Source organism: Ranitomeya imitator, chromosome 1 (genome assembly GCF_032444005.1).
Source record: "Ranitomeya imitator isolate aRanImi1 chromosome 1, aRanImi1.pri, whole genome shotgun sequence".
Taxonomy (NCBI): domain Eukaryota; kingdom Metazoa; phylum Chordata; class Amphibia; order Anura; family Dendrobatidae; genus Ranitomeya; species Ranitomeya imitator.
Window position 1 is genome coordinate 651,427,334 of NC_091282.1, and position 27,806 is coordinate 651,455,139.

Genomic DNA, 27,806 nt, shown 5'->3' on the forward strand with positions numbered 1-27,806 from the left:
GCCAGCGGGCCCGCAATGTCCACCGCGATCCTCTGGAAAGGCTCCTCTATTACTGGCAAAGGGATCAGGGGAGCCTTAATAGCAGGCCCCGCCTTCCCCACTCTTTGACAAGTGATACAGGAGCGGCAGTAGTTTGACACATCTGTCCCCATTTTAGGCCAATAGAAGTGTTGAGACAGCCGGGCCTTAGTTTTGCTGATCCCCAAGTGTCCAGCTAGCGGGATCTCATGGGCAATCCGCAACAACTCACCCCGGAATTGCTGTGGGACGACCAGCTGTCTTTCCCTCAACCACTCCTTTTGTGATTCTCCGGGTACTGTCTCCCGGTACAACCTTCCTTGTTCCCAGAACACCTTCTCCTTATCAGCCTCGGAGAAGGGCGTCCCGGCAAGTTGTCTCAAACTCTCTAGGCTCGCATCTGTGTGCAGAGCGGCCTGAAACTCCTGGCTAGGCGAAGCCAGAAGCGACGTCAGGGTCCCTTCCCCACGGGAACCCTCTTGGACCTGCTCTGGGTCCACCTCTGGTTCAGTCACAGTGATGACTGAGGAGGGTCCGGAAGGCTGACAGTTATCTGCGTTCCGGGCACTCTGACTGCGGGTGACAGCAGCTACGTAGGCTGTCTCCCCGGGGATTTCTACAGTCCCATCAGCCGGCGCTGCTATGGGCTCTACCTCCCCATCCACCCCCATTACCTCAGGAGCATTGCTACTTATGGGCCAGTTACCTTCCTCGGTGGCACTGGTCACTTTCATGGCATCACGTTCCTCACGGTTCCCATGCATCTCCCCATTTCCTGTAGCACCGACACTTGCCCCTGTTAGGGGTTCCTCAGCCGTCTCACTCCGCAGAGCGACGTGGCTGGGCACGCCTGTACCTATGGACACATTAACCTTCACAGAAAAATCATTATCAGGTTCAGCTGGCACAGGTACAACATTTTCACCATCAATCCTAGGGAAAAAATGGTTAATAGATGCAACATTACAAGATAAAGCATGGTCAGGTAACACATGCGATCTCCCATCATCATCATCATCAGGGTTAACTTTACCCTCATTAGTAGATTGGGGAGGGGTGTCAGGGACGTAGTATGCAAACACCCTCCCCAAATCAGTCCCCAACAAAACATCAGTGGGCAAATTATCCGACAGCCCCACTTCCTTCACCCCGCTCCCAGCACCCCAATCAATAAAAACCCGGGCCATCGGTAAGGGACAGCGGATGCCCCCAATCCCAGTGACAGTTAGGGTTTTCCCCGGAATGATTTATTCAGGGGCCGCCAGTTCGGGTCGGATGAGGGTTCGTTCAGCCCCGGTGTCCTTGAGGCCTGTAGCAACGTGGCCTCCCACAGTGACGGGCTGTACGTTGTCACACACCCTCCCAACCACACCACCCACCAAAAGAACTGCTGCATTAGGCCCTGGGGCCTTGGCTGGGGTGTTCTTCTGCTTGGCTGGGCAGTAGGTACTGATATGACCAGTCTGATTGCAGGTGAAACACTTGCGAGGTTCGGTGGTAGGTCTGCTGTTGTTGGCCACAGGGCCAGGACCTCTGGTGTGTTGGCTGGCAGGGGTACTGGCGTTGGTTGCAGGCTTACCCCCTCTCCAGCTGGTGGTGACTGGCTTCCGCACTTCCGATCTACGGTTGGCTTCATAGGCATCGGCAATCTGCGCTGCTTTCGTCACGTCTTTGGGTTCTCTGTCCATCACGAACTGTCGCACCTCAGCTGGGCAAAGATGAAAGAACTGGTCTTTGATCATCAGGTCTCGCAGCTGTGCAAAGGTGGTCACTGACAGTCCTTGGGTCCACTGGTCAAAGTGGGTCCCCAGTCCATGCACCACATCACTGTAGCTGTCGTGTGGGCCACGTTGGAGGGTCCGGAACTTTCTACGGTACACCTCGGGTGTAAGCTGGTACTTGGCTATCAGAGCCTGCTTGATGGCCTCATAGTCACCATCTTGTTCTTGAGGGAGGGCAGCAAATGCCTCCAGAGCTTTACCTCTCAGCCCTGGTGTCAGGTATCGGGCCCATTCATCTGTAGGCAGCCGGTACTGTCTGCAGGCTTTCTCAAAGGCCCGCAGAAAAGTGTCCAAGTCTCCGTCCTTCTCCATAACAGGGAAGTGATCGGGCCGGGGCTTCGGTATCTGAGCGCTGCTGGGCTCACGTCTCTGGGCGGTGGAGGGCATCCCCCCCTGCCGGAGCATCTCCAGTTCATGTTCTCGCTGGGCTTGGCGCTCGGCTCTCTCAGCCTCTCGCTGGGCCTCTCGTTCGGCTCGGGCCTCCTGCCGATACTGCTGAATCAGCCGTAGGCGTCCCTCATGGTCATCAGTGGGGATTTCTTCCAAGGCCGCCTGCAGGTGGGGGTCCAATTCGCCCGGATTGCTAGCAGGGCCGGCATTCAGTGGTTGGACCTCTGCTGCAGCACCATGTTCGCTGGTGCTGGCTTCTGCGGCCTCTGGGCTCTGTGACCTGGCTTGGTCGGCTTCAAATTGCACCAGTTCAGCGACCATTTGAGTCTTGGTCTTACCCTGGGAGTTCAGGCCATGGTACGTGCATATCCCAGCAAGAGAGTCCTTCTTCTGCTGGTTGTACCAGGCTTCCCCTTTCGCAGCCATGGTTGCCAAATAAAAGATAGGATAGAAAAACGAAGAGAAAGGGAAGGGATAATTACCAGTACGCAATTGTCTCACAACTAAAAAGCACTGAGATCGTTCTCCAAACTTATTTGCGCAGAGTCCTCGCAAGAACTTTCTGCAAGTTTTTAGTGAGAGGAATGATTACTCAAACCAAATCACTAATGCTCTAAGATATCCCACCGCCTTGCCACCAATTGTCACGATTCCCCTGACCGCTGTCACCAATTGGTCAAGATTCACACCATGACCGTCATCCCTACGTCACGGATTGAGGTGACTTTAGGCCAACAGACGGCTATCACATGTGCAGGGGGGCTTATCTTAGTTATCCCTCCACTCCACGATGTGATGAAAAAACACACACAGGGCTATTGACCTCTTAGTTTACAGCAGGGGCTTATTCTAGGTATCCCACTGCTTTCAATATACCACCAACTGCAGGGATTTATGTATATCCCGCTTACAGTTCCACTTAACACTTGCAGCTCTCTGGCGCCCCCCTTACTCTCAGGTCAGATTAGGTACTGCACCCTGGGTAATTAGTCGCCAGAAAGGCTGCCTGCTATGTACTGGCTATTGGGCACGCTGCAGCGACGCGATAACTACTCCCACTCAGGCAGGAACAATAATTATTAACCCCGCAGCCGCTTCAGCATCACCCAAAAGTCTGCACACTATCGGTATCACTGCCACCAGCTTCGATTAAACGGGTCCGAAGCTAACCCAACACAACAGTAACAGTAGCGTATTTTCCCTTCAAGAGACTTAGGGTACGGTTTAGAACAGGAGAACGGACTAATATATAATATTATATCCCATAAAAAATTAGGCAGTGCTTTATCAAAAATATTTTATAAAGATGTTATAAATGAGACAATTGCAAATATGTACATGGGTAATTATAACATAAAGGGAATAAAAGAGAAAAGATAACACTCACATGTTAAAAGCATTGCAGGCAACCAGGCTAGGGCAGTTTCCACACATCCCAGTCCATGGGATGCTGCTGGCTTCAGGAGAAGACAAGAAGTCAGGAAGAAATCTAGCAGACCTCAGCTGGGGATGTGTGCAGCCAGTTATACTTTCAAGGCTGTGACATCACAGAAAGGCTGGCTTATCCAGACCCTCCTCTCTCTACATTCTGAGTACTTCAATCTTAAATTTATCTACTTGCTATAACTTTGCTACAAAACATGACAGAGTCAGACTCAACCTATCATTCATCTCGGATTAACGTGAGCATTCTAATGAGATCAAATATGTCCTATCTGGGATACATATTTACAGAGAAATCCCTACTTCTTTACCAGATGGAGTTAGAAGCCCGAGTCTCATGGGATGTGTAGATACACCGAGTGAGACTAAGAATATATATTTTCGTATTTCTAGCTTAAATCGTTTGCCTAATATCTAACAAAAACTAAACAAAGAATCTTTCATGAATTTTTGGAGCCACTTTTCCTTATAGCTGAACAAGAGCTTACACAGGAAATGCCAGTCGTAAATTCCATTCGGCAATAAAACCTCTCTTCCCCCATACTCTCAGAGAAGGAAAGCCAGGAATTTGCAGCTACAAACTGTTACTCCAAGAAGGGGGGGCTTAGCCCACGCAGGCTAGCAAGAGAACTACTTATGATATTTCATACCATATCGTGACACCCATAATAACAGTGATATCCACTGTGCCCCATAATAACAGTGATATCCACAGTGCCCCTTAATAACAGTGATATCCACAGTGCTCCCATAACAGTGACATCCACAGTGCTCCCATAATAACAGTGATATCCACAGTGCCCCATAATAACAGTGATATCCACAGTGCTCCCATAATAACAGTGATATCCACAGTGCCCCATAATAACAGTGATATCCACAGTGCCCCATAATAACAGTGATATCCACAGTGCCCCCATAATAACAGTGATATCCACAGTGCCCCATAATAACAGTGATATCCACAGTGCTCCCATAATAACAGTGATATCCACAGTGCCCCATAATAACAGTGATATCCACAGTGCCCCCATAATAACAGTGATATCCACAGTGCCCCCATAATAACAGTGATATCCACAGTGCCCCATAATAACAGTGATACCCACAGTGCCCCCATAATAACAGTGATATACACAGTGCCCCGTAATAACAGTGATATCTACAGTGCCCCATAATAACAGTGATATTCACAGTGCCCCATAATAACAGTGATATCTACAGTGCCCCATAATAATAGTGATATCCACAGTGCCCCCATAATAACAGTGATATCCACAGTGCCCCATAATAACAGTGATATCCACAGTGCCCCATAATAACAGTGATATCCACAGTGCCCCATAATAACAGTGATATCCACAGTGCTCCCATAATAACAGTGATATCCACAGTGCCCCCATAATAACAGTGATATCCACAATACCCCATAATAACAGTGATATCCACAGTGCCCCCATAATAACAGTGATATCCACAATGTCCCAATAATAACAGTGATATCCACAGTGCTCCCATAATAACAGTGATATCCACAGTGCTCCCATAATAACAGTGATATCCACAGTGCTCCCATAATAACAGCAATACCCACAGTGCCCCATAATAACAGTGATATCTACAGTGCCCCATAATAATAGTGATATCCACAGTGCCCCCATAATAACAGTGATATCCACAGTGCCCCATAATAACAGTGATATCCACAGTGCCCCATAATAACAGTGATATCCACAGTGCCCCCATAATAACAGTGATATCCACAGTGCCCCCATAATAACAGTGATATCCACAGTGCTCCATAATAACAGTGATATCCCCAGTGCCCCATAATAACAGTGATATTGTTGGAATAAGTTTAAATGCAACAACTCCATTCCTGTTGTAGTCTGCATTGAATGTCTATGAGTGTTCATTTGTCAGCTATGCTGTGATTGTTAAAGTTTGTACAAAAAGGTCAGAGGACTCTCACTGATTGCATCATTCTGCTGCTGTTTCCTTCACAGAGAGACATGTGTTACATGGACTAGATTATATCGGTAGTTACTGTCAAAGCTTTCTTATTTTGTTCCAGTTCAAGCTGCATATATTAAACACAGTTTGCCTTACGTTGGATTCTGCTGCTTATATGAAGTAACACGCGCTGCTGTGGTAATACTCCGGCTAACAGGTTATGGGCCCAGCCACCGGAAAGTAAATGGTAAAAAGCCCAGTCACCGGAATAAGCAGCGAGCCAAGCGCAGACAGCACAGAGGAACCCCCGGAATACAAGGACACCGGAACGCAAAGGTACCGCAGTGTACAGAGCACCGGACAGCGCAGCTTAAAGGGCCAGTAACAAAAAAAAAAAAAGGTACAAGAGACAAGAATGTCTACAGAAAGGAATGCAGTGAAGTACACAGTGCCAAGTCTCACAAATCACAATTACAGCTCCTGGAAATTCAAGGTAAAGATGTTACTTATAAGAGAGGGTACATGGAAATGTATTGAACAGCCTGTGCCTGACCCAGTACCGGGTGATTGGCTAGAGACTGATCAGAAAGCACAAAGCACTATTTCCCTCAGCATAGATGATAACCAGATTGTACATGTATGCAAATGTGATACTGCAAAGAAAATGTGGGAAGAATTACAGAAAGTGCATGAAAGGTCAAATCTCAGCAATAAGCTATATCTTATGAGAAAGCTGTATCAGTCTAAATTAAGTGATGGCCAGCATATGCAGGACTATATCAGAAACACCCTAGAGATTGTGGAGCGCCTAAGGGGTATTGGTGAAGAAATTAAAGATTTTCATGTTGCTGCATTACTATTAAGTGGTCTTCCAGAAAGTTATGACACGCTTGTGACTGCATTAGATGCCAGACCAGATGATGAACTCACACTAGAATATGTGAAAGGGAAACTTGCAGATGAATACAAGAGAAAGTCAGAGACTATTAGCAATAATATATGCAAAGCAGAAGCAGCATTAAAGACACAGTACTTTTCTAAAGCTCAGAGTCATTTAAAGGAAACTCGTGAATGTTTTGTCTGTAAAAAGCCTGGTCACCTTAAAGCAGACTGCAGAGTGTGGAAAGCAAGAATGAATCAGTTTAAAAAGCAGGACAGTCATCAAAAGGTTAAAACAGCTGTAAAGAAGGAAGATGCATGTATTGCGACTGCATTTGGGGTCAGCACAAGCCCATATGCAAACCATGTTTGGTGTATTGACTCTGGAGCGACTGCTCACATGACACGTGATAAAGATTTCTTCATTAATCTAGATGAAAGCAAGTCTGAAAAGGTAATTTTAGCTAATGGTCACTATATGACATCAGAAGGAATAGGAGATGGTTATCTCCATTGTCAAGTTCAATCCTCAGCACAAGTCAGAAAAATCCCAGTTAAAGACGTGCTGTATGTTCCCAAACTTGAAAGTAACCTTTTATCTGTAAAGAAGCTTGCACAACAGGGAAATATAGTTACATTTAAGGATGACAGATGCATCATTTCAAAGAAGGGTCATACCCTTGCCGAAGGAAAAATCAAAGATGAACTTTATCAGCTGAAATGCAATGAAACTGTTTACAGTGCTAGACAAGATTTTCATAAGGACTGTATTCATGTGTGGCACAGACGCCTAGGCCACAGAGATCCAGAAGCAGTAAAGAAACTAGCTCAACTTGCAAATGGTATTGCAATCAACCAGTGTAATCAAACAATGAAGTGCACAAGTTGCCTAAAAGGGAAAATGTCCAGAAAATCGTTTCCTAAAGTAAGCACTACTAAATCTGCACAGATACTGGATTTGATACATACAGATGTGTGTGGTCCAATGAGTGTTCTTACTCCCAGCAAGAAGAGATATTTTCTCACATTCATTGATGATTATTCCAGATATACTGTTACTTACCTACTTCAAAGTAAAGATGAAGTTCCACAGAAACTTGAAGAATATCTTGCTGCAGTTCTTAACAAATTTGGAAGAATACCAAAGGTACTGCGAGCAGATAATGGAACTGAATATACAAGTGGTAAAGTGCAAACCATCCTGAAAAAGAATGGAATCGTGTTCCAGACAACCGTTCCATACAACCCAGAGCAGAATGGCACAGCAGAGAGAAAGAACCGAACTCTTTGTGAAAGTGGAAGAAGTATGCTATTTGATGGAAACCTACCTACAACATATTGGGGAGAAGCCATCATGACTGCTACCTATCTTCAAAATCGACTGCCAAGTAAAGCTACAAGTAAAACTCCATATGAGCTATGGAACTGTGAGAAGCCCAACCTGAAGCATCTCAGGATATTCGGAAGCAAAACTTTTGTGCATGTTCCCAAAGAAAAACGTTCTAAGTGGGAATCTCATGCAAAGGAAGGAGTTCTTGTGGGGTACAGTGAAACTCAGAAAGGATACAGAATCCTGCACCCACAGACCAACACAGTAACAATCAGCAGAGATGTAGTGATTGATGAAAACTCAGTATCGCTCAAATTTCATGAGGTTACGCAAATAATTCAACCTAAGGAACAAGAATTTCAGTCAGTGATTCCAGACATTGAAGAGAATCTCAAAGAAAATACTGAAGTCTGGATATGCTCTGAAAGTACTGAAAAAGAAACAGAAGAACCAAGCCAACCTCAGGAGATCAGAAGATCAGGAAGATCAAATAAAGGAATTCCAGCTAAACGCCTTTCTTATATGGTCAGATCAATTCCAGAAGAAGAGCCACAGTCATGGCAGGAAATGCAAAAACTGCCTATTCATAAGAAGCAAAAATGGATAAAAGCTGCTGATGAAGAAATGGAATCCCTTCATAAGCTCAAAACATGGGAGCTCACAGAGCTACCTCAAGGCAAGAAAGCAATTGGATGTAAGTGGGTCTTTAAGAACAAATATGACTCCGAAGGTAATGTTCACCGTTTTAAAGCAAGATTGGTCGCAAAAGGATATTCACAAAAATATGGTGAAGATTATGATGCTACTTTTGCTCCAGTTGCCAAGCAAACTACATTCAGAACTTTATTATCCATAGCTGCTGTTCAGCAGATGAAAGTAAGACATTTTGACATCAAAACAGCCTTTCTACATGGAGACATTGAAGAAGAGCTGTACATGACTCAACCAGAAGGCTATGTTAAAAGGGGTAAAGAGAACCTTGTTTGCAGAATGCAAAAATCTCTCTACGGCCTTAAGCAATCAGCAAGAGCATGGAACACTAAGATGAACAAAGTGTTAATCGACGAAGGATTTAAAAGGTCTCAAGCGGATCCATGTTTGTATACAAAAGGTGTATCACAAGATTGGATGTATGTTATTCTATATGTGGATGATGTAATAATAGCGCATCAAGAAGAGAGAGAAATTTCAAAACTAGGTCAAATTCTGAACAAGCATTTCGAGACCAAGGACCTTGGAGATGTGACATACTATTTGGGAATCCAAATCCAGAGAGAGGAAGATGGAAGTTTTCTTCTTAATCAAAATTCTAAAATCTCCACAGTTCTAAACCAGTTTGGAATGTCAGAAGCCAAAGGCATATCAACTCCAATGGATCCATCTTACCTAAAATTGGAAGGAGAAGAAGATCTGCTACCCACAAATGACAGTTACAGACAAGCAGTGGGGGCACTTCTATACATAGCAACCACAACCCGTCCAGATATCTCAGCCACAGTGGGAATTCTCTGCCGACGTGTAAGCAAGCCACGCCAAAGAGATTGGAATGCAATTAAGAGACTTCTTCAGTATCTTAAGGCAACCCAAGAGTTAAGTCTAAAGATTTCTGCATCAGGAGATCTAATTCTCAGAGGATATGTAGATGCAGATTGGGCTGGAGACTCAAGTGATCGAAGATCAACAAGTGGTTACTTGTTCAAGTTAGGACACACTTCAATCTCATGGTCCAGTAGAAAACAAGTGTCAGTTGCATTGTCTTCTACAGAAGCAGAATATACATCAGCTGCTCATGCAAGTCAAGAGTTAATTTGGTTGAAGCAACTTTTGGAAGAATTCGGCAAACCACTAGCTGAACCAACTGTTATCTATGAGGACAACCAAGGATGTATCAAGCTCGCCAGCAGTGAAAGGATAAGTGCAAGAACAAAGCACATTGATGTTAAACATCATCACTTGCGTGACTTAGTAGAGCGTGAAGTTCTAAAGTTCGTTTACTGTGAATCTGACAAGATGTTAGCAGATGTTTTGACAAAGCCATTGTCAAGAGCCAAGTTTGAAGAATTCAGAACTGCAATGGGACTAACAGGATAAGCAGTTGTTGAGTGGGGGTGTTGGAATAAGTTTAAATGCAACAACTCCATTCCTGTTGTAGTCTGCATTGAATGTCTATGAGTGTTCATTTGTCAGCTATGCTGTGATTGTTAAAGTTTGTACAAAAAGGTCAGAGGACTCTCACTGATTGCATCATTCTGCTGCTGTTTCCTTCACAGAGAGACATGTGTTACATGGACTAGATTATATCGGTAGTTACTGTCAAAGCTTTCTTATTTTGTTCCAGTTCAAGCTGCATATATTAAACACAGTTTGCCTTACGTTGGATTCTGCTGCTTATATGAAGTAACACGCGCTGCTGTGGTAATACTCCGGCTAACAGATATCCACAGTGCCCCATAATAACAGTGATATCCACAGTGCCCCCATAATAACAGTGATATCCACAGTGCGCCATAATAACAGTGATATCCACAGTGCCCCATAATAATAGTGATATCCCCAGTGCCCCATAATAACAGTGATATCCACAGTGCCCCATAATAACAGTGATATCCACAGTGCCCCCATAATAACAGTGATATCCACAGTGCTCCATAATAACAGTGATATCCATAGTGTCCTATAATAACAGCAATATCCACAGTGCCCCCCATAATAACAGTGATATCCACAGTGCCCCTTAATAACAGTGATATCCACAATGCCCAATAATAACAGTGATACCCACAGTGCCCCATAATAACAGTGATATCCACAGTGCCCCCATAATAACAGTGATATACACAGTGCCCCCATAATAACAGTGATATCCACAGTGCTCCATAATAACAGTGATATCCACAGTGTCCCATAATAACAGCAATATCCACAGTGCCCCCATAATAACAGTGATATCCACAGTGCCCCATAATAACAGTGATATCCACAGTGTCCCCATAATAACAGTGATATCCACAGTGCCCTTATAATAACAGTGATATCCACAGTGCCCGCATAATAACAGTGATATCCACAGTGCCCCATAATAACAGTGATATCCACAGTGCCCTCATAATAACAGTGATATCCACAGTGCCCACATAATAACAGTGATATCCACAGTGCCGCATAATAACAGTGATATCCACAGTGCCACATAATAACAGTGATATCCACCGTGCCGCATAATAACAGTGATATCCACAGTGCCCCCATAATAACAGTGATATCCACAGTGCACCCATAATAACAGTGATATCCACAGTGCCCCATAATAACAGTGATATCCACAGTGCCCCATAATAACAGTGATATCCACAGTGCCCCATAATAACAGTGATATCCACAGTGCCCCATAATAACAGTGATACCCACAGTGCCCCCATAATAACAGTGATATCCACAGTGCCCCCATAATAACAGTGATATCCACAGTGCCCCCATAATAACAGTGATATCCATAGTGCCTCCATAATAACAGTGATATCCACAGTGCCCCATAATAATAGTGATATCCACAGTGCCCCATAATAATAGTGATATCCACAGTGTCCCATAATAACAGTGATATCCACACTGCCTCCATAATAACAGTGATATCCACAGTGCCCCCGTAATAACAGTGATATACACAGTGCCCCCATATTAACAGTGATATCCACAGTGCCCCCATAATAACAGTGATATCCACAGTGCCCCATAATAACAGTGATATCCACAGTGCCCCATAATAACAGTGATATCCACAGTGCCCCCATAATAACAGTGATATCCACAGTGCTCCATAATAACAGTGATATCCACAGTGCCCCCATAATAACAGTGATATCCACAGTGCCCCATAATAACAGTGATATCCACAGTGCCCCCATAATAACAGTGATATCCACAGTGCCCCATAATAACAGTGATATCCACAGTGTCCTATAATAACAGCAATATCCACAGTGCCCCCCATAATAACAGTGATATCCACAGTGCCCCTTAATAACAGTGATATCCACAATGCCCAATAATAACAGTGATACCCACAGTGCCCCATAATAACAGTGATATCCAAAGTGCCCCCATAATAACAGTGATATACACAGTGCCCCCATAATAACAGTGATATCCACAGTGCCCCTTAATAACAGTGATATCCACAATGCCCAATAATAACAGTGATACCCACAGTGCCCCATAATAACAGTGATATCCACAGTGCCCCCATAATAACAGTGATATACACAGTGCCCCCATAATAACAGTGATATCCACAGTGCTCCATAATAACAGTGATATCCACAGTGTCCCATAATAACAGCAATATCCACAGTGCCCCCATAATAACAGTGATATCCACAGTGCCCCATAATATCAGTGATATCCACAGTGCCCCCATAATAACAGTGATATCCACAGTGCCCCTATAATAACAGTGATATCCACAGTGCTCCCATAATAACAGTGATATCCACAGTGCCCTCATAATAACAGTGATATCCACAGTGCCCCATAATAACAGTGATATCCACAGTGCCCTCATAATAACAGTGATATCCACAGTGCCCCATAATAACAGTGATATCCACAGTGCCCCCATAATAACAGTGATATACACAGTGCCCCCATAATAACAGTGATATCCACAGTGCTCCATAATAACAGTGATATCCACAGTGTCCCATAATAACAGCAATATCCACAGTGCCCCCATAATAACAGTGATATCCACAGTGCCCCATAATATCAGTGATATCCACAGTGCCCCCATAATAACAGTGATATCCACAGTGCCCCATAATAACAGTGATATCCACAGTGCCCTCATAATAACAGTGATATCCACAGTGCCCCCATAATAACAGTGATATCCACAGTGCCGCATAATAACAGTGATATCCACAGTGCCCCATAATAACAGTGATATCCACAGTGCCGCATAATAACAGTGATATCCACAGTGCCCCCATAATAACAGTGATATCCACAGTGCACCCATAATAACAGTGATATCCACAGTGCCGCATAATAACAGTGATATCCACAGTGCCCCATAATAACAGTGATATCCACAGTGCCGCATAATAACAGTGATATCCACAGTGCCCCCATAATAACAGTGATATCCACAGTGCACCCATAATAACAGTGATATCCACAGTGCCCCATAATAACAGTGATATCCACAGTGCCGCATAATAACAGTGATATCCACAGTGCCCCATAATAACAGTGATATCCACAGTGGTCCCATAATAACAGTGATATCCACAGTGCCCCCATAATAACAGTGATATCCACAGTGCCCCCATAATAACAGTGATATCCACAGTGCCCCATAATAAAAGTGATATCCACAGTGCCCCCATAATAACAGTGATATCCACAGTGCCCCCATAATAACAGTGATATCCACAGTGCCCCCATAATAACAGTGATATCCACAGTGCCCCATAAAAACCGTGATATCCACAGTGCTCCCATAATAACAGTGATATCCACAGTGCCCCATAATAACAGTGATATCCACAGTGCCCCCATAATAACAGTGATATCCACAGTCCCCCCATAATAACAGTGATATCCACAGTGTCCCTATAATAACAGTGATACCCACAGTGCCCCCATAATAACAGTGATATCCACAGTGCCCCATAATAACAGTGATATCCATAGTGCCCCATAATAATAGTGATATCCACAGTGCCCCCATAATAACAGGGATATCCACAGTGCCCCATAATAACAGTGATATCCACAGTGCCCCATAATAACAGTGATATCCACAGTGCCCCATAATAACAGTGATATCCACAGTGCCCCATAATAACAGTGATATCCACAATGTCCCCATAATAACAGTGATATCCACAGTGTCCCCATAATAACAGTGATATCCATAGTGCCCTATAATAATAGTGATATCCACAGTGCCCCCATAATAACAATGATATCCACAGTGCCCCATAATGACAATGATATCCACAGTGCCCCATAATAACAGTGATATCCACAGTGCCCCATAATAACAGTGATATCCACAGTGCCCCATAATAACAGTGATATCCACAGTGCCCCATAATAACAGTGATATCCACAGTGCCCCATTGTCACGATTCCCCTGACCGCTGTCACCAATTGGTCAAGATTCACACCGTGACCGTCACCCCTACGTCACGGATTGAGGTGACTTTAGGCCAACAGACGGCTATCACATGTGCAGGGGGGCTTATCTTAGTTATCCCTCCACTCCATGATGTGATGAAAAAACACACACAGGGCTATTGACCTCTTAGTTTACAGCAGGGGCTTATTCTAGGTATCCCACTGCTTTCAATATACCACCAACTGCAGGGATTTATGTATATCCCGCTTACAGTTCCACTTAACACTTGCAGCTCTCTGGCGCCCCCCTTACTCTCAGGTCAGATTAGGTACTGCACCCTGGGTAATTAGTCGCCAGAAAAGCTGCCTGCTATGTCCTGGCTATTGGGCACGCTGCAGCGACGCGATAACTACTCCCACTCAGGCAGGAACAATAATTATTAACCCCGCAGCCGCTTCAGCATCACCCAAAAGTCTGCACACTATCGGTATCACTGCCACCAGCTTCGATTAAACGGGTCCGAAGCTAACCCAACACAACAGTAACAGTAGCGTATTTTCCCTTCAAGAGACTTAGGGTACGGTTTAGAACAGGAGAACGGACTAATATATAATATTATATCCCATAAAAAATTAGGCAGTGCTTTATCAAAAATATTTTATAAAGATGTTATAAATGAGACAATTGCAAATATGTACATGGGTAATTATAACATAAAGGGAATAAAAGAGAAAAGATAACACTCACATGTTAAAAGCATTGCAGGCAACCAGGCTAGGGCAGTTTCCATACATCCCAGTCCATGGGATGCTGCTGGCTTCAGGAGAAGACAAGAAGTCAGGAAGAAATCTAGCAGACCTCAGCTGGGGATGTGTGCAGCCAGTTATACTTTCAAGGCTGTGACATCACAGAAAGGCTGGCTTATCCAGACCCTCCTCTCTCTACATTCTGAGTACTTCAATCTTAAATTTATCTACTTGCTATAACTTTGCTACAAAACATGACAGAGTCAGACTCAACCTATCATTCATCTCGGATTAACGTGAGCATTCTAATGAGATCAAATATGTCCTATCTGGGATACATATTTACAGAGAAATCCCTACTTCTTTACCAGATGGAGTTAGAAGCCCGAGTCTCATGGGATGTGTAGATACACCAAGTGAGACTAAGAATATATATTTTCGTATTTCTAGCTTAAATCGTTTGCCTAATATCTAACAAAAACTAAACAAAGAATCTTTCATGAATTTTTGGAGCCACTTTTCCTTATAGCTGAACAAGAGCTTACACAGGAAATGCCAGTCGTAAATTCCATTCGGCAATAAAACCTCTCTTCCCCCATACTCTCAGAGAAGGAAAGCCAGAAATTTGCAGCTACAAAACTGTTACTCCAAGAAGGGGGGCTTAGCCCACGCAGGCTAGCAAGAGAACTACTTATGATATTTCATACCATATCGTGACACCTCCCCCTTTTGGTGTGCGCTAGGGAGGTAGAACCCGACGGTATGCCTCCATGGGCACCTCAGTACGTTCACCCTGGCGGGAGAGTCCATCTGCATTCCCATGCTCCCTGCCCGTTTTGTGTTCAATGGTGAAGTCAAACTGCTGAAGGGCAAGGCTCCAGCGTAGCAACCTGCCGTTGGTTCCACACATGGCGTTTAGCCAGCGCAGAGGGTTGTGGTCGGTCACCACAGTGAAAGTGTGACCGTACAAGTAGGGCTGCAAGCGCTGCAGGGCCCAGACTATGGCCAGGCACTCCTTCTCGATTGTGGAGTAGGCCACTTCCCTCGGCAAAAGTTTCCGGCTCAGGTATAACACGGGGTGCTCTTGGTCCTCCGAGTCAACCTGGCTGAGCACAGCACCAAGGCCAAACTCGCTGGCGTCGGTCTGCACCAAGAACGGTCGACTGCTGTCGACTGCTTTCAACACAGGGGCGTTGCACAGTGCGGTTTTCAATGCCTGGAAGGCCCCCTCACAGCCATCTGTCCAGTTGACGATGTGGGGTAGCTTCTTCCTGGTGAGGTCCGTCAAAGGTTTTGCCAGGCTACTATAGTGCTGTACGAAGCGCCTATAGTACCCTGCAGTGCCCAAGAAGGACATCACCTGTTTTTTGGTCACGGGAGTGGGCCAGTTCACGATCACTCCCACTTTGTCAGGCTCTGGCTTCAGGGTGTTCCCGCCTACCCGGTGCCCCAGGTAGTGAACCTCCCTCATGCCCATCTGGCACTTTCCCGGCTTGATAGTCAGTCCTGCTTGGTGAATTCGCCTGAGCACCTCCTCGAGATGCTGCAGGTGTTCCTCCAAGGAGGAACTGAAGATGGCAATGTCATCCAAGTACGCCACGGCGTACTTCTCCAGTCCTCGAAGCAGGAGGTTGACCATCCGCTGGAAAGTGGCAGGGGCATTCTTCATGCCGAAGGGCATGACCGTGGACTCGTACAGTCCGAAGGGCGTGATAAAGGCGGACTTCTCCTGCGCCTCGGGGCTCAGGGGAATCTGCCAGTATCCTCTACTCAAACCCATTATTGTCAGGTATTTTGCGCCAGCTAACTTCTCAAGCAGCTCCTCGATGCGCGGCATGGGGTGCGCGTCCGAGGCTGTAATGGCGTTGAGCCCCCTGTAGTCCACGCAGAACCGGGTGGTCCGGTCCTTCTTTGGCACGAGAACTACAGGTAAGGCCCACGCACTCTTTGACCGTCGAATCACCCCCAGCTGTAACATCTCATCGATCTCTTGGCGCATAATCTGCTGCACCTGGTCAGAGATTCGATAGGGTGTTCGCCGTAGTGGGGCGTGATTCCCGGTGTCCACCTCGTGGACGGCTAACTCAGTCCTCCCAGGTCGGTTGGAAAACACGACCCGGAAGGGTTCCAGGGTGGTTTGCAACTGCACCCGCTGGGGTTCAGTTAACGAGGCGCTTACCTCCACATCCTCGATGGACCCATTGGCCTTGGCTTGGGCCAGCATGTCCAGGAGGGTGTCCTCACCATCTTCGGGCAAGCTGCAGACCGGTAGGACGAAAGGTTCACGTTCGTGATGAGCCTTCATCATGTTGACGTGAAAGGCCTTTCGCCTACCCCGAGCGTGGTCAAGCGTGACCACGTAAGTGACCGGGTTGAGCTGTTGGTGGACGACGTACGGGCCCTCCCAGGCGGCCTGAAGCTTATCCGTTGGTACGGGGACCAGCACCCACACCTTTTGACCCACGTGGTAGGTCCGCTCCCGGGCGTTCTGGTCGTACCAGTGCTTCTGATCAGCCTGAGCCTGCGTCATGTTGTCATGCACCAACTGCGTCAAGGTCTGCATCTTGTCACGGAAGCGCATGACATACTCCACTATGGACACTTCAGAAGGGTTCAGCTCCTCTTCCCAGGATTCTCTTACCAACCCAAGGGGTCCCCGGACTCGCCTGCCATACAGGAGCTCGAAGGGGGAGAACCCCGTCGAGGCCTGCGGAACCTCTCGGTAAGCGAACAGCAGGTGTGGGAGGTACCGCTCCCAGTCGCGCCCTTGGGTCTCAACCAGCATGCGTAGCATCTGTTTGAGGGTACCATTGAAGCGTTCACACAAGCCATTGGTCTGTGGGTGATACGCACTCGATACCAGGTGCTTCACCTGCATTCTCTTACAGAGAGCCTCCATTAGGCGAGACATAAATTGGGTCCCTTGATCAGTAAGCATTTCCCTGGGAAATCCTACACGTGAAAAGATAGCCAACAGGGCATCCGCCACCTTATCTGCCCTAGTTGACGACAGAGCTACTGCCTCTGGGTACCGGGTAGCATAGTCTACCACAGTAAGGATGTATTGCTTTCCAGAGCTGCTGGGGACGGCCAGCGGGCCCGCAATGTCCACCGCGATCCTCTGGAAAGGCTCCTCTATTACTGGCAAAGGGATCAGGGGAGCCTTAATAGCAGGCCCCGCCTTCCCCACTCTTTGACAAGTGATACAGGAGCGGCAGTAGTTTGACACATCTGTCCCCATTTTAGGCCAATAGAAGTGTTGAGACAGCCGGGCCTTAGTTTTGCTGATCCCCAAGTGTCCAGCTAGCGGGATCTCATGGGCAATCCGCAACAACTCACCCCGGAATTGCTGTGGGACGACCAGCTGTCTTTCCCTCAACCACTCCTTTTGTGATTCTCCGGGTACTGTCTCCCGGTACAACCTTCCTTGTTCCCAGAACACCTTCTCCTTATCAGCCTCGGAGAAGGGCGTCCCGGCAAGTTGTCTCAAACTCTCTAGGCTCGCATCTGTGTGCAGAGCGGCCTGAAACTCCTGGCTAGGCGAAGCCAGAAGCGACGTCAGGGTCCCTTCCCCACGGGAACCCTCTTGGACCTGCTCTGGGTCCACCTCTGGTTCAGTCACAGTGATGACTGAGGAGGGTCCGGAAGGCTGACAGTTATCTGCGTTCCGGGCACTCTGACTGCGGGTGACAGCAGCTACGTAGGCTGTCTCCCCGGGGATTTCTACAGTCCCATCAGCCGGCGCTGCTATGGGCTCTACCTCCCCATCCACCCCCATTACCTCAGGAGCATTGCTACTTATGGGCCAGTTACCTTCCTCGGTGGCACTGGTCACTTTCATGGCATCACGTTCCTCACGGTTCCCATGCATCTCCCCATTTCCTGTAGCACCGACACTTGCCCCTGTTAGGGGTTCCTCAGCCGTCTCACTCCGCAGAGCGACGTGGCTGGGCACGCCTGTACCTATGGACACATTAACCTTCACAGAAAAATCATTATCAGGTTCAGCTGGCACAGGTACAACATTTTCACCATCAATCCTAGGAAAAAAATGGTTAATAGATGCATCATTACAAGATAAAGCATGGTCAGGTAACACATGCGATCTCCCATCATCATCATCATCAGGGTTAACTTTACCCTCATTAGTAGATTGGGGAGGGGTGTCAGGGACGTAGTATGCAAACATCCTCCCCAAATCAGTCCCCAACAAAACATCAGTGGGCAAATTATCCGACAGCCCCACTTCCTTCACCCCGCTCCCAGCACCCCAATCAATAAAAACCCGGGCCATCGGTAAGGGACAGCGGATGCCCCCAATCCCAGTGACAGTTAGGGTTTTCCCCGGAATGATTTCTTCAGGAGCCGCCAGTTCGGGTCGGATGAGGGTTCGTTCAGCCCCGGTGTCCTTGAGGCCTGTAGCAACGTGGCCTCCCACAGTGACGGGCTGTACGTTGTCACACACCCTCCCAACCACACCACCCACCAAAGGAAACTGCTGCATTAGGCCCTGGGGCCTTGGCTGGGGTGTTCTTCTGCTTGGCTGGGCAGTAGGTACTGATATGACCAGTCTGATTGCAGGTGAAACACTTGCGAGGTTCGGTGGTAGGTCTGCTGTTGTTGGCCACAGGGCCAGGACCTCTGGTGTGTTGGCTGGCAGGGGTACTGGCGTTGGTTGCAGGCTTACCCCCTCTCCAGCTGGTGGTGACTGGCTTCCGCACTTCCGATCTACGGTTGGCTTCATAGGCATCGGCAATCTGCGCTGCTTTCGTCACGTCTTTGGGTTCTCTGTCCATCACGAACTGTCGCACCTCAGCTGGGCAAAGATGAAAGAACTGGTCTTTGATCATCAGGTCTCGCAGCTGTGCAAAGGTGGTCACTGACAGTCCTTGGGTCCACTGGTCAAAGTGGGTCCCCAGTCCATGCACCACATCACTGTAGCTGTCGTGTGGGCCACGTTGGAGGGTCCGGAACTTTCTACGGTACACCTCGGGTGTAAGCTGGTACTTGGCTATCAGAGCCTGCTTGATGGCCTCATAGTCACCATCTTGTTCTTGAGGGAGGGCAGCAAATGCCTCCAGAGCTTTACCTCTCAGCCCTGGTGTCAGGTATCGGGCCCATTCATCTGTAGGCAGCCGGTACTGTCTGCAGGCTTTCTCAAAGGCCCGCAGAAAAGTGTCCAAGTCTCCGTCCTTCTCCATAACAGGGAAGTGATCGGGCCGGGGCTTCGGTATCTGAGCGCTGCTGGGCTCACGTCTCTGGGCGGTGGAGGGCATCCCCCCCTGCCGGAGCATCTCCAGTTCATGTTCTCGCTGGGCTTGGCGCTCGGCTCTCTCAGCCTCTCGCTGGGCCTCTCGTTCGGCTCGGGCCTCCTGCCGATACTGCTGAATCAGCCGTAGGCGTCCCTCATGGTCATCAGTGGGGATTTCTTCCAAGGCCGCCTGCAGGTGGGGGTCCAATTCGCCCGGATTGCTAGCAGGGCCGGCATTCAGTGGTTGGACCTCTGCTGCAGCACCATGTTCGCTGGTGCTGGCTTCTGCGGCCTCTGGGCTCTGTGACCTGGCTTGGTCGGCTTCAAATTGCACCAGTTCAGCGACCATTTGAGTCTTGGTCTTACCCTGGGAGTTCAGGCCATGGTACGTGCATATCCCAGCAAGAGAGTCCTTCTTCTGCTGGTTGTACCAGGCTTCCCCTTTCGCAGCCATGGTTGCCAAATAAAAGATAGGATAGAAAAACGAAGAGAAAGGGAAGGGATAATTACCAGTACGCAATTGTCTCACAACTAAAAAGCACTGAGATCGTTCTCCAAACTTATTTGCGCAGAGTCCTCGCAAGAACTTTCTGCAAGTTTTTAGTGAGAGGAATGATTACTCAAACCAAATCACTAATGCTCTAAGATATCCCACCGCCTTGCCACCAATTGTCACGATTCCCCTGACCGCTGTCACCAATTGGTCAAGATTCACACCATGACCGTCATCCCTACGTCACGGATTGAGGTGACTTTAGGCCAACAGACGGCTATCACATGTGCAGGGGGGCTTATCTTAGTTATCCCTCCACTCCACGATGTGATGAAAAAACACACACAGGGCTATTGACCTCTTAGTTTACAGCAGGGGCTTATTCTAGGTATCCCACTGCTTTCAATATACCACCAACTGCAGGGATTTATGTATATCCCGCTTACAGTTCCACTTAACACTTGCAGCTCTCTGGCGCCCCCCTTACTCTCAGGTCAGATTAGGTACTGCACCCTGGGTAATTAGTCGCCAGAAAGGCTGCCTGCTATGTACTGGCTATTGGGCACGCTGCAGCGACGCGATAACTACTCCCACTCAGGCAGGAACAATAATTATTAACCCCGCAGCCGCTTCAGCATCACCCAAAAGTCTGCACACTATCGGTATCACTGCCACCAGCTTCGATTAAACGGGTCCGAAGCTAACCCAACACAACAGTAACAGTAGCGTATTTTCCCTTCAAGAGACTTAGGGTACGGTTTAGAACAGGAGAACGGACTAATATATAATATTATATCCCATAAAAAATTAGGCAGTGCTTTATCAAAAATATTTTATAAAGATGTTATAAATGAGACAATTGCAAATATGTACATGGGTAATTATAACATAAAGGGAATAAAAGAGAAAAGATAACACTCACATGTTAAAAGCATTGCAGGCAACCAGGCTAGGGCAGTTTCCACACATCCCAGTCCATGGGATGCTGCTGGCTTCAGGAGAAGACAAGAAGTCAGGAAGAAATCTAGCAGACCTCAGCTGGGGATGTGTGCAGCCAGTTATACTTTCAAGGCTGTGACATCACAGAAAGGCTGGCTTATCCAGACCCTCCTCTCTCTACATTCTGAGTACTTCAATCTTAAATTTATCTACTTGCTATAACTTTGCTACAAAACATGACAGAGTCAGACTCAACCTATCATTCATCTCGGATTAACGTGAGCATTCTAATGAGATCAAATATGTCCTATCTGGGATACATATTTACAGAGAAATCCCTACTTCTTTACCAGATGGAGTTAGAAGCCCGAGTCTCATGGGATGTGTAGATACACCGAGTGAGACTAAGAATATATATTTTCGTATTTCTAGCTTAAATCGTTTGCCTAATATCTAACAAAAACTAAACAAAGAATCTTTCATGAATTTTTGGAGCCACTTTTCCTTATAGCTGAACAAGAGCTTACACGGGAAATGCCAGTCGTAAATTCCATTCGGCAATAAAACCTCTCTTCCCCCATACTCTCAGAGAAGGAAAGCCAGGAATTTACAGCTACAAACTGTTACTCCAAGAAGGGGGGGCTTAGCCCACGCAGGCTAGCAAGAGAACTACTTATGATATTTCATACCATATCGTGACACCCATAATAACAGTGATATCCACTGTGCCCCATAATAACAGTGATATCCACAGTGCCCCTTAATAACAGTGATATCCACAGTGCTCCCATAACAGTGACATCCACAGTGCTCCCATAATAACAGTGATATCCACAGTGCCCCATAATAACAGTGATATCCACAGTGCTCCCATAATAACAGTGATATCCACAGTGCCCCATAATAACAGTGATATCCACAGTGCCCCATAATAACAGTGATATCCACAGTGCCCCCATAATAACAGTGATATCCACAGTGCCCCATAACAACAATGATATCCACAGTGCTCCCATAATAACAGTGATATCCACAGTGCCCCATAATAACAGTGATATCCACAGTGCCCCCATAATAACAGTGATATCCACAGTGCCCCCATAATAACAGTGATATCCACAGTGCCCCATAATAACAGTGATACCCACAGTGCCCCCATAATAACAGTGATATCCACAGTGCCCCGTAATAACAGTGATATCTACAGTGCCCCATAATAACAGTGATATTCACAGTGCCCCATAATAACAGTGATATCTACAGTGCCCCATAATAATAGTGATATCCACAGTGCCCCCATAATAACAGTGATATCCACAGTGCCCCATAATAACAGTGATATCCACAGTGCCCCATAATAACAGTGATATCCACAGTGCCCCATAATAACAGTGATATCCACAGTGCTCCCATAATAACAGTGATATCCACAGTGCCCCCATAATAACAGTGATATCCACAATACCCCATAATAACAGTGATATCCACAGTGCCCCCATAATAACAGTGATATCCACAATGTCCCAATAATAACAGTGATATCCACAGTGCTCCCATAATAACAGTGATATCCACAGTGCTCCCATAATAACAGTGATATCCACAGTGCTCCCATAATAACAGCAATACCCACAGTGCCCCATAATAACAGTGATATCTACAGTGCCCCATAATAATAGTGATATCCACAGTGCCCCCATAATAACAGTGATATCCACAGTGCCCCATAATAACAGTGATATCCACAGTGCCCCATAATAACAGTGATATCCACAGTGCCCCCATAATAACAGTGATATCCACAGTGCCCCCATAATAACAGTGATATCCACAGTGCTCCATAATAACAGTGATATCCCCAGTGCCCCATAATAACAGTGATATCCACAGTGCCCCATAATAACAGTGATATCCACAGTGCCCCCATAATAACAGTGATATCCACAGTGCTCCATAATAACAGTGATATCCACAGTGCCCCATAATAATAGTGATATCCCCAGTGCCCCATAATAACAGTGATATCCACAGTGCCCCATAATAACAGTGATATCCACAGTGCCCCCATAATAACAGTGATATCCACAGTGCTCCATAATAACAGTGATATCCCCAGTGCCCCATAATAACAGTGATATCCACAGTGCCCCCATAATAACAGTGATATCCACAGTGCCCCCATAATAACAGTGATATCCACAGTGCTCCATAATAACAGTGATATCCACAGTGTCCTTTAATAACAGCAATATCCACAGTGCCCCCCATAATAACAGTGATATCCACAGTGCCCCTTAATAACAGTGATATCCACAATGCTCAATAATAACAGTGATATCCCCAGTGCCCCATAATAACAGTGATATCCACAGTGCCCCATAATAACAGTGATATCCCCAGTGCCCCCATAATAACAGTGATATCCACAGTGCCCCCATAATAACAGTGATATCCACAGTGCCCCATAATAACAGTGATATCCACAGTGCCCCATAATAACAGTGAAATCCACAGTGCCCCCATAATAACAGTGATATCCACAGTGTCCCCATAATAACAGTGATATCCACAGTGCCCCATAATAACAGTGATATCCACAGTGCTCCCATAATAACAGTGATATCCACAGTGCCCCATAATAACAGTGATATCCACAGTGCCCCCATAATAACAGTGATATCCACAGTGCCCCATAATAACAGTGATATCCACAGTGCCCCCATAATAACAGTGATATACACAGTGCCCCCATAATAACAGTGATATCCACAGTGCTCCATAATAACAGTGATATCCACAGTGTCCCATAATAACAGCAATATCCACAGTGCCCCCATAATAACAGTGATATCCACAGTGCCCCATGATAACAGTGATATCCACAGTGCCCCCATAATAACAGTGATATACACAGTGCCCCCATAATAACAGTGATATCCACAGTGCTCCATAATAACAGTGATATCCACAGTGTCCCATAATAACAGCAATATCCACAGTGCCCCATAATAACAGCGATATCCACAGTGCCCCCATAATAACAGCGATATCCACAGTGTCCCATAATAACAGCGATATCCACAGTGCCCCCATAATAACAGTGATATCCCCAGTGCCCCCATAATAACAGTGATATCCACAGTGCCCCATAATAACAGTGATATCCACAGTGCCCCCATAATAACAGTGATATCCACAGTGCTCCATAATAACAGTGATATCCCCAGTGCCCCCATAATAACAGTGATATCCACAGTGCCCCCATAATAACAGTGATATCCACAGTGCCCCATAATAACAGTGATATCCACAGTGCCCCCATAATAACAGTGATATCCACAGTGCTCCATAATAACAGTGATATCCCCAGTGCCCCATAATAACAGTGATATCCACAGTGCCCCATAATAACAGTAATATCCACAGTGCCCCATAATAACAGTGATATCCACAGTGCCCCCATAATAACAGTGATATCCACAGTGCCCCCATAATAACAGTGATATCCACAGTGTCCCCATAATAACAGTGATATCCACAGTGCCCCCATAATAACAGTGATATCCACAGTGCCCCCATAATAACAGTGATATCCACAGTGTCCCCATAATAACAGTGATATCCACAGTGCCCCCATAATAACAGTGATATCCACAGTGCCCCATAATAACAGTGATATCCACAGTGCCCCCATAATAACAGTGATATCCACAGTGCCCCCATAATAACAGTGATATCCACAGTGTCCCCATAATAACAGTGATATCCACAGTGCCCCCATAATAACAGTGATATCCACAGTGCCCCCATAATAACAGTGATATCCACAGTGTCCCCATAATAACAGTGATATCCACAGTGCCCCCATAATAACAGTGATATCCCCAGTGCCCCCATAATAACAGTGATATCCACAGTGCCCCCATAATAACAGTGATATCCACAGTGCCCCATAATAACATTGATATCCACAGTGCCCCCATAATAACAGTGATATCCACAGTGCTCCATAATAACAGTGATATCCCCAGTGCCCCATAATAACAGTGATATCCACAGTGCCCCATAATAACAGTGATATCCACAGTGCCCCATAATAACAGTGATATCCACAGTGCCCCCATAATAACAGTGATATCCCCAGTGCCCCATAATAACAGTGATATCCACAGTGCCCCATAATAACAGTGATATCCACAGTGCCCCCATAATAACAGTGATATCCAAAGTGCCCCATAATAACAGTGATATCCACAGTGCCCCCATAATAACAGTGATATCCACAGTGCTCCCATAATGACAGTGATATCCACAGTGCCCCCATAATAACAGTGATATCCACAGTGCCCCCATAATAACAGTGATATCCACAGTGCCCCCATAATAACAGTGATATCCAAAGTGCCCCATAATAACAGTGATATCCACAGTGCCCCATAATAACAGTGATATCCACAGTGCCCCCATAATAACAGTGATATCCACAGTGCTCCATAATAACAGTGATATCCCCAGTGCCCCCATAATAACAGTGATATCCACAGTGTCCCATAATAACAGTGATATCCACAGTGCCCCATAATAACAGTGATATCCACAGTGCCCCATAATAACAGTGATATCCACAGTGTCCCATAATAACAGTGATATCCCCAGTGCCCCCATAATAACAGTGATATCCACAGTGCCCCATTATAACAGTGATATCCACAGTGCTCCATAATAACAGTGATATCCACAGTGCCCCATAATAACAGTGATATCCACAGTGCCCCCATAATAACAGTGATATCCACAGTGCTCCCATAATAACAGTGATATCCACAGTGTCCCATAATAACAGCGATATCCACAGTGCCCACATAATAACAGTGATATCCACAGTGCCCCATAATAACAGTGATATCTACAGTGCCCTCATAATAACAGTGATATCCACAGTGCCCCCATAATAACAGTGATATCCACAGTGCCCCCATAATAACAGTGATATACACAGTGCCCCATAATAACAGTGATATCCACAGTGTCCCATAATAACAGCGATATCCACAGTGCCCCCATAATAACACTGATATCCACAGTGTCCCCATAATAACACTGATATCCACAGTGCCCTCATAATAACAGTGATATCCACAGTGCCCCCATAATAACAGTGATATCCACAGTGCCCCCATAATAACAGTGATATACACAGTGCCCCATAATAACAGTGATATCCACAGTGTCCCATAATAACAGCGATATCCACAGTGCCCCCATAATAACACTGATATCCACAGTGTCCCCATAATAACACTGATATCCACAGTGCCCCCATAATAACAGTGATATCCACAGTGCTCCATAATAACAGTTATATCCCCAGTGCCCCCATAATAACAGTGATATCCACAGTGTCCCATAATAACAGTGATATCCACAGTGCCCCATAATAACAGTGATATCCACAGTGCCCCATAATAACAGTGATATCCACAGTGTCCCCATAATAACACTGATATCCACAGTGCCCTCATAATAACAGTGATATCCACAGTGCCCCATAATAACAGTGATATCCACAGTGCCCCCATAATAACAGTGATATCCACAGTGCCCCTTAATAACAGTGATATCCACAATGCTCAATAATAACAGTGATATCCCCAGTGCCCCATAATAACAGTGATATCCACAGTGCCCCATAATAACAGTGATATCCACAGTGCCCCATAATAACAGTGATATCCACAGTGCTCCCATAATAACAGTGATATCCACAGTGCCCCATAATAACAGTGATATCCACAGTGCCCCCATAATAACAGTGATATCCACAGTGCCCCATAATAACAGTGATATCCACAGTGCCCCCATAATAACAGTGATATCCACAGTGCTCCATAATAACAGTGATATCCACAGTGCCCCTATAATAACAGTGATATCCACAGTGTCCCCATAATAACAGTGATATCCACAGTGCCCCATAATAACAGTGATATCCCCAGTGCCCCATAATAACAGTGATATCCACAGTGCCCCATAATAACAGTGAAATCCACAGTGCCCCCATAATAACAGTGATATCCACAGTGCCCCATAATAACAGTGATATCCACAGTGCCCCATAATAACAGTGATATCCCCAGTGCCCCATAATAACAGTGATATCCACAGTGCCCCATAATAACAGTGAAATCCACAGTGCCCCCATAATAACAGTGATATCCACAGTGTCCCCATAATAACAGTGATATCCACAGTGCCCCATAATAACAGTGATATCCACAGTGCCCCATAATAACAGTGATATCCACAGTGCCCCATAATAACAGTGATATCCACAGTGCCCCCATAATAACAGTGATATACACAGTGCCCCCATAATAACAGTGATATCCACAGTGCTCCATAATAACAGTGATATCCACAGTGTCCCATAATAACAGCAATATCCACAGTGCCCCCATA